Source organism: Petaurus breviceps, unplaced genomic scaffold (genome assembly GCF_028583685.1).
Source record: "Petaurus breviceps papuanus isolate PSGF00001 unplaced genomic scaffold, PetGlider_PUasm1.0 78, whole genome shotgun sequence".
NCBI classification, from domain to species: Eukaryota; Metazoa; Chordata; class Mammalia; order Diprotodontia; family Petauridae; genus Petaurus; species Petaurus breviceps.
In genome coordinates, this window is record NW_027186502.1 from 2,062,826 (window position 1) to 2,071,799 (window position 8,974).

The following is an 8,974-nucleotide window of genomic DNA, read 5'->3' on the forward strand; positions in this document are numbered from 1 at the left end:
AATAAGCAGGTCTCCCAAGGCACTGAAATGAGAGAGTACAGAGAAAATCAGGGATTGTGTTCATATCCTGTATAATCTAGAGGAAATTCACCCTGAGCTGTTTGTCCACAGGATACAGCCCTGAGTGGCCTTGAGTTAATTACCAAGAGTAGAAGGTGGATAAATAGACCCTAAATAGCTTTCCTAATCTCTAATAGCTTTTTTATTTTCCTGGATAAAGGTAATGTTAATGTGAGCATTCACCTGGAAAAAAACAAAGGGCAACATGAGTTACTAATCGTATTTTAACTGGCCCAGCAGATTTAAGAATCACAAAGATATTCACAGACAACTTCCCATTCATTTTCAAAAGCAAACTTGGAGTTTTATGGGCAAGTAAGGACTATGGGTATTATTATCCTTATTCTACAAATAAAGTAATTGAGGCTTAGAGAGATTAGCTGACTTGCCAATGGACACACCAATGGAAGAATTATTTGAACCCAACTGTTCCTGACTCTAAATCCAACATTCTATCCAACATACCAAAATTAGAGGGAAACATTTGCAGAAATGTATGCAAAAATACCTTCCCCTCCACCCCCACTTCCCACACATTAATTCACAAAGAAACACATGTATACCCTTGGACATTCTCAGTTTGAAAGGATTTCTACCACACCTGATCTCAATTTAATTCAATACAATGCAATGATTTTGAACAAGCATTTATTAAGCATATACTATCTATATTCAGATCCCCATGTTTGGCCTTGGAGGAGATACAATGTTTTAAATGGAAAGTAGTTTCTGCCCTCACAGAGTTTACAATTTACTAGGGGGTATACAGCCATACACAAAAATAGCTATGATACAAAATGATACTTAAAAGTCTCATTAGAAAAGGGCCCCAAAATGTTAAATAAGTAATACTCCCAACCCATCCCCTTTTCCTAGATTTGAAATCTAGTCCAAATATTTGAGAGTAATGGTTGCTTTTTGTTTTTTGTTGTCTTTGAATCATTGGTGTCTGTTACCATGCCTTGCACAAAAAAGGCACTTAAAGGGACTTGTTGAATGAATGAAAGAAAAAAATTCATGGAATACACAATTCTATTTAAATTAGTTTCCTCTGGAAAGGCTTAAAGGCCAAGGGATTAATTCTCTTCTTCTCTCCCATTCTTTGGAATCACTTTATTGACCCCTAGGGGAAAGGATGTGGGGCTTTAAGTAAATATTAACTATAATTTCATAAAGTGGACAATGCTACTTAAACCCATCCCTTACTTTAGGAAATGTCCTCCTATTCAAGAATACTATTGAAGTGTCTTTACAGATTCTTATGCCTAGAGATTCTTAGTCATAGATTCCAAGCTATAGCCCTTGACAATGACCATCTCTCCTCTTTGGGTGGCCATAATCAGTCTTCAAGCTCTTCCTTTCACAGCTTTGTCCTGCTTGCTCTTCAGGTAGGTCTTGATGAAGGTGAGATCAAAGAGGAAGTCTGGGACATTGAAGCAATCAAGGAAAGGGTGCTCCAAGATGAGGCCATAGGGAGAATGAATGTGATCTGGCATTGGGCAGAAAGGCAAGAAGAGAAAAATTGAGGATGTGTTAGAGATGAATCTCAGTAACAGTAGAGGGTTGAGAAAAGGGATTCACAGTCCATTACCAATGGAGGAAAGTCTATATTTGAGGAAGGATAAATATGTGATAACAACAACAACAATAACACAACAATAACTGGTATTTATATAATGTTTTAAGGTTTGCAAAGTGTTTTGTATCCATTATCTCATTTGCGTCTCACAACACTCAGGTATAGAAATATATCACAAGAAAAGACCTTTGGGAGTAGTTAGATTAGGCTAACTGCCTCACTTTACAAAGGGTAAGACTCAATGAGAGTCCACAGTGCAATGTAGCTGCCAAACAGATATACTAGTGCAAGGGTAGTTTCTGAAGGAAGAGCCAAGATTGACCTGCTGTATTCCATCTTGAACAGAATACATCTGGAATATTGTTTTTATTTTTTTAATTTATTTATTTTATTCCAAACTTATGAAATCAAGCATTTCCATGGCAGTAGAAAAGAAGGGGAAAAAAGATGATTGCACATGAAATTGCAAATCTATCATATACAACTTGCTATTCCCTTTAAATACATCATAAAGTTATTGTGTAGCTTTTTTCTCTTTTTTTCCCTTGTTTTTAGTTCTAGTTCTAGTCACATTGTTAAGAAAGATAAGCTAGAGTCAATGGGGATAATGAGGAGATTTTAAACCATTTCTTTTGGAGAAGTAAAGGAATTAGATATTTTTCCTGGAACAGTGAAGACTTGGGAACATCATGTTCCCATTACTTAGCACAGTGCTTTGCACATTTATCATAAGTCCAACTTCATGGGCTTAATAATAAATGTGCAAGTGTGATTAATGAATTTCTGTTGAATGAGTGATAGCTGTTTTCAAATATTTGAAAATTTGTTCTACTTAATTCGAGAAAGCAAAACTTCCTCTTTTCTCACTTCTCAACCTATTGCCACTTATACTGCTAATTCCCAGGATAACTCACTGGGCTGCTCCACCTCCTCATCAATTACACTGTGCACAGGCACCTTCTGCCCTCCTCTTCTTCCCTATTCTGTACCCCAACCCAACCAGCTTCTTTATTTGAATGTAAGCTCCTCCACAATAGGAACCATTTGGTTCTCTTATATTTGCATCCTTAGCTCTTAGAGCAATGCCCATTAAGTACTTAATAAATTTATCTATCTATCTATCTATCTATCTATCTATCTATCTATCTGTCTGTCTGTCTGTCTGTCTGTCTGTCTGTCTGTCTATCTCTATGTCTTTTTCTATCTGGCTTCTAACTTTACACTTAACTAAACCCCCCCCCCCCCCCAATTCCAATAATCTCTCAATTGCCTTCTCTACTGAGTTTTTCTTAATCCTTATCCCATCCTTCTTCATGTTTCTGGGAATTTGACAGTGTTGAGGACCCTCTCTTTCAGGATACTTTCTCCTCCCTTCTGCCCTTATGGCACTGTCTTTCCTACAGTCGCTTTTAGCAGATTACCATTCTCATCAAGCCTTCTAACTGAGTCTGTATCCCAATGTTCTACTCTGAATCCTCTTAGGGTTTCTCTTTTATATTGTCATTCAAAGATCTTATCAGTTCCCATGATAATTATCCTCCCTCTGCAGATGACTCATAGATCTTTATATCCAGGCTTCATCTCTCTCCTGAGCTTCAATCCTGTATCATCACTTATTTGATATTTTGAACTAGATTTCTTGGAGATACATCAAACTAAGCATGTTCAAAACAGAATTCATTTTCTCCCCAAAACCAATTTTTCTTCCAAATATCTGGATTTCACCATCCTTCCAGTCACTCAGGGTCACAACCTCCATAACCTCCCTCACCCCACATTTCCAATCAGTTACCAAATCTCCTTTCAGCCACCTAAAACTCTTATATCCATTCTCTTATCATTATTCAGCCTCCATCATACTCTACCCCTATATCAGTAGGCTCTTAATTGTTCTCCCTGACTCTTGTCTCACCTTACTTCCAACTATGCAGTTGTCATCGTGATTTTCTTAAAGTATGTCTCACCATGACACTCCCCTACTCAATAAATTCCAGTGGCTTCATTTTGAACCTAGAGAACTAATATTTTAGAACCTTTCACAACCTGGCCCCATTTACATTTTCTAGCCTTATAATACATTACATTCCTTCACACACTCTGTGGTTAAGCCAAACTGGCCTTCTTGCTGAAACTTAGACACCACACTCAAATCTCCCAGTTGTCCTTGCACTGACTGTCCACCATGCCTGGAATTCATTCTATTCTCACCTCCATCTCTTAGAAAGCCTAGTTTCCTTCAAGCATCATTTTCTATCCAAAGCCATTTTCTCTAAGTGATGGGGAAAATGCCTTCTCTCTAAAATTATATTGTATCTATTTTATGCTTCTTCCTAGAAATGTATATCTTTAAATATTTTATACATTTTCTGTGGATGCACAAGTTGTTAAACCTGCTCTAAATTGTGAGCTCCTTAAGGTCAGAAACCAAACTTTTGTTTTCATATCCTAGCACTTAGCACAGTGCTTGGAATATAGGAGGTGCTCAGTGTTTGTTAGGGGGTGTTTGTTGATTGACTCATTAAAGATGCAGAAGGGAAGATTTAGCTCAACAAAAGGAAAAATACACAAAATATATCCCAAAATACCCAAATACTCCCCAAAAGTAAGGAGTCCTTGTGTCTTGGACCATTTGAAAGAGAAGATGCCATTGAAATTTGTATTTTAGTAGTGGTAGCTCCAGATTACTTCACTGTCTTTTCCAATTCAATGATTCTTTGAATCTGAAGCCCAGACAGGGTTAGTGAGTTGCCCAGGGTTCTATAGTTACTGGCAGAGCTGGGACTAGGTAAGTCGACAAACATTTAGTAAGCATTATTTAGTAAGCATTTATAATGTGTTAAGCACTTTATTACATGCTAGGAATGCAAATATAAGCAAAAAAGAAAGCCTATTCCTGCTTTCAAGGAGCTTACAATTGACACCAATTAGAATTAGTGAGGGAGCGGAAAACTGGTGGCTAGGTAGAAGGAGAGGGTCCCCTTGCTGGGGTATGGTGATAAAGTCTAGAGAGTCAGATGTAGAGCACAAAGAAGGGTGAAGGATGGTTGGCCTAAGCCTCTCCTCAAAATGGAGGCTCAAGGAGAAACTCACCAATGGGAGAAGGGGGTAACAGGGACAGAGGCATCTTCAGGGTGAGAAGGTAATTTGGAAATAAGCAAGAAACCCAAAGTCAGGAGTGGAGCCCAGAGGCAATATGAGGTGGCATTTGAATATTCTTGGCAGGGAGAACTGAGTAAAACTGGGCCTTGTCTATAGTCTGGTTCTTTTCTTCCACTTCTCAAGATTTCTGTGAACTCTACTGAGAGGACCATTGCCTTGTAGAATGATCAGACTATGAAGAAACATATGATTTTGAGCTGGAAGTGACCTTGGAGTTCATCTTTCCCATTTTACACATAAGGAAAATGGATCCTAAAGAAGTAAAGTGATGCCAAGTATGGGGAACCTGCAGTCTTGAGGCCACCTGTAGTGGTCCTTGGGTGCAGCTTTTTGACAGAGTCAAATTTTTACAGAACAAATCCTTTTATTGATGGGATTTGTTCTGTGGAGTTTGGATTCAGTCAGAGGGCAGCACTTGAGGACTTAGAGAGCCACATGTGGCCTCAAGGCCACAGGTCCCCCACCCCTGGATAAACCCAAGGTCAAATAATATGAAGACTTGAACTTGGATTCTAATAAGGGTCAGCTGTTTGTTTCCCCAAATCTAGTGGTCTTTCTACCACAATGTGTTATAGTCAATCATTTTTCATTCAGGCTTTCTCTTCTACTGTCCAGAAGAAGGCAAGTAAAGACTGGACTACAGAACAGGACCCCACATTGAACTGGGCTCTCAGGTTTTAAATTGTAAAGAATCAGTGGGAGGGGGTGGGGCATAGGGCCAATGAGGCAGCTCTGGGGGGAAGAACAATAGCACAGTTAAAAGGCAGCCCTGGGAAGGTCCTTTCATCTTAGAATTGTAGGCTTAGAGCTGAAAGGTACCCAGAGGTCATCTAGTCCAGACCCCCCTGAACTGAGGACCCTGGATTCAGAAGATCCATAAGGCTAGTTGTAGGGGAATGACCTTTAAAGGAAGACCCAAGTTTGGATCCAGTTTTATGTTATGATATGGTGGGCAAGTCATCAGACCTCTGTGGTTTTTTTTTTTTTCAGTTTCCCCATCTGTTAAGAATAGGGATGTTTATATTCATGCAGAGTTTTTGTGAGAAAAGAAATTTAAAAATTACAAAAAAATAGTCACGTCACCTTAAATTATTATTACCTCTCACCACATAATATCACTTTTAATTAAACCCAAAATGTGTTCAAGAAACCCAGCCAGGGTAAATACCAGTTCATGCTGGGTGGAAAGAATAAGAGAGTCATTTTTGTCTAAAAATAATTACTCCCATTTCCATAGTGCTTTGAGGTTTTCTAAGTGCTTTCTTTCCTTACCACAGCTCAAGTGGGGCAGGCAGTGAAAGCGTTAGTATCCTCAATTTACAGATGTAGACACTGAGGCCCAGGGATAAGTGACTTGCCTAAGTTCCAGTAGCTGTTGTCATTCAGTTGTGTCCAACTCTTCGTGACCCCAAGGACCATATTCTCCATGGGGTTTTGATGGTCCTTTCCTTTTCTAGTGGATCAAGGCAAATAGAGGTTAAGTGACTTGTCCAGAGTCACAGTTAGTAAGTGTCTGAGGCTGGATTTGTTTAGGAGCCCCCAGTGCTCTATCCACCTAACTGCCTCTAGTTACTGTGTCAAAAACGGTACTAGAACCCAGGGCTTGTGACTCCAAGTGTATGATTCTACTATCCTACAATGTCTATTTCTGTGTCACTGGGTGAGCAGCTTGAAAAAGGCTGTTCCTTATTTATGTGGCCATAGTCTAGTAACAGCAGCAGTACAGAGAGAGAGATTTTCCTGGTCCATAAGAGAGCAGCCAGGTGGGACAGTTGACAGAGCAATTGACGCGGAGTTGGGAAGACCTGAGTTCAAATTCTCCTTCTGGCATTTACTAGCTGAGTGACCTTGGGCAAGTCTCTTAATTTTGGCATGTTTCAGTTTCCTCATCTCTAAAATGGAGATGATAATGTCACCTGCTTCCCAGTTTTGTTGTGAGAACTGAATGAGATAATTTTTGTAAGGCACTTTGTAAGCCTTGAAGACCATTAGAAATGCTAATTATTCTTTCTATTATTGTCATTGTCACCTCATTCCAATAGCGAATATTTTGCCCTGAAAGATTAGGGCAATAATAACAGGAATACCTTGACCTACTATTGGTACTGAAGAAGTCTTGGAATAATAGTTGATGCTGAAGGAGTTATGCACGTGACTCTACTCAATGCTGAGAACTGTCACTTTGCCACATCAGCCCAAGGAACAAAAGTTGGTCACCCACACCTCTTACCTTGTCAAGCAATCCAAGGACTCCCAAAAAGATCCACCAGTGGTATTTTCGCCATCTGCTGGACAAAAGTGACAAATTGAGTGAAAACCAGCACCTTCCATTGCTATGGGAGTTTGTAAGGTTTGGGGTTTTTGTGCTTGGAAGGTCACTTTGGTGAAGAAAGTCTTGTCTGTATGCACCTTGTTCCCCCCACCTTATGCCCACAGTCATCATTCATGCCATATCCCCATACTTCCTGGTCCAGGGAAACCAAAACAAGAGGGAAACAAAGATAGGATTCTGGGTGGGATCACAAAAGAGGCTTTCTAGCAGTTAACAAGTCTCTCCCCTTGCCACCATGCAGACAAGGGTTTTCAGCCCTCAGCTATCCCTTCTGCATGTGACAACATCTTGTACTAAACATCTACTTTGCAATACTTTGCATGTATATAGTTGTTTCCTTGTTGTCTCCCTCATTAGAATGTAAGATCCTGAAGGGCAGGGGTTGTTTTTTATTTTATATCACCTCAGTAATTAGCACAGTGCCAGTAAATGTTTAATAAATATGTGTTGACTTGACATGAGGACAGCCATGAAATACCCTTGCAAGCCTACTTCTCCCCAGGCTTGACAATTCTTATCTCTTCCTTATATGGCCCATCTTTCCACACCCTTAGTCCCAAGTTCACTCTGACAGTTGACCACCTGGATGCCAGAAGCAGAGAAAGTTAGCAAGGACTAACTAAAGTCATAAAGAACTCAAATTAAAGGAAAGCATTATTTAAAAGACCAAGTCAGTAACAATCTTGATCTCACTCCCTCAAGCAGTTTCCAATTTAATATCTCAGTGCTGTACATCTGGTGCATATTTCCTAATGAACTAAATGTCAGGACTGTGTATTCTTCTCTGAAAGAATTAATATGTTAAGAGCCAGACCCAAGCCTGTGGAATAGGACACAAAATCACAGACCCTCAGAATGGGAAGGGAATTTCTAACTAGTCCAACACATATCCAAACAGGAAATTCCTTCTCTAATATCCCAAGCAAATGGTTATTAAGACCTTTGCTTAAAAACTTTTAGAGTGAAAATTTACTATCTACTAAGACACTTCACTTCACTTTTTCATTTTGTTCTAAAAATAATTAAAATTGTTTTAATGGTTAGGGTTTTTTTCTTTATATCAAGCCAGAAACTGATCTTCCAGCCACTGTTATCTAGTGCTCCTAATTCTCCTTGGGGCCAAGAAGGACAAGTGTAATCTCTGTTCTGCATGAGAGTCCTTCAAAATTGTTGAAGACAGCCATAATGTCATTAATGGGTCAACATACACTTGGAGGGAATTTCCTAGTGGAGTGCCCCAAGAATCTGTCATTGGTGCTGTTTAGCATTTTGATCAGTGATTTAGACAAAGGCAACGGATAGCAAGTTTGCAGATGACAAAAAGCTGGGAGGGATATAGCAAAAGGGTTGAATGATAGGCAGAATCTAAAATAGATCATGACAGGCTGCAACGATGTGTTGAATATAATAAGATGTAATTCAGTAGAGATCAGCATTACATCCTACATATGGATTCAGAAACTTGACTTCATTGTACAATGCAGAGAGATGGCCAGACTACAGTATATGTGAAAAAGATTTAGGGTTTTTAGTGGACTGCAAACTCAATGCAAGCAAACCCAATCATAGGAAGTGCCAATCAAAAGTTAATGTCATCTTCAATTGTATAAACAGACACAGAGTCCAAGAAGAGAGATGTAATATCAGGGAGGTAGAAAGGAGCTAGATTTCGGAGCGGAGGGCCTGGGTTCAAATTGCAATTCTATTACTTAATACCTAAGGAAGTTATTTACCCTCTCTAGAAGTCATTTCCTTCTCTAAAATAGATGATCTCTGAGCTCCCTTCTAAACTCTTAATCTCTAATCTCTGACATTCCTTTTCTGACCTGGACAGACCACACCTG

The 8,974-nt window shown here is 39.4% G+C and overlaps 1 long non-coding RNA gene across 1 annotated transcript; it reads right to left on the minus strand.

The window, feature by feature from the left end:
* Positions 1–691: 691 nt before the first annotated feature.
* LOC138175563 (uncharacterized) lies at positions 692–7,076 on the minus strand. Its single transcript, XR_011172035.1, has 2 exons — positions 7,029–7,076; positions 692–1,549 (listed from the first exon to the last, which is right to left on the minus strand). It is a non-coding gene; the product is annotated as an uncharacterized lncRNA (long non-coding RNA).
* Between the last annotated feature and the right edge of the window lie 1,898 nt (positions 7,077–8,974).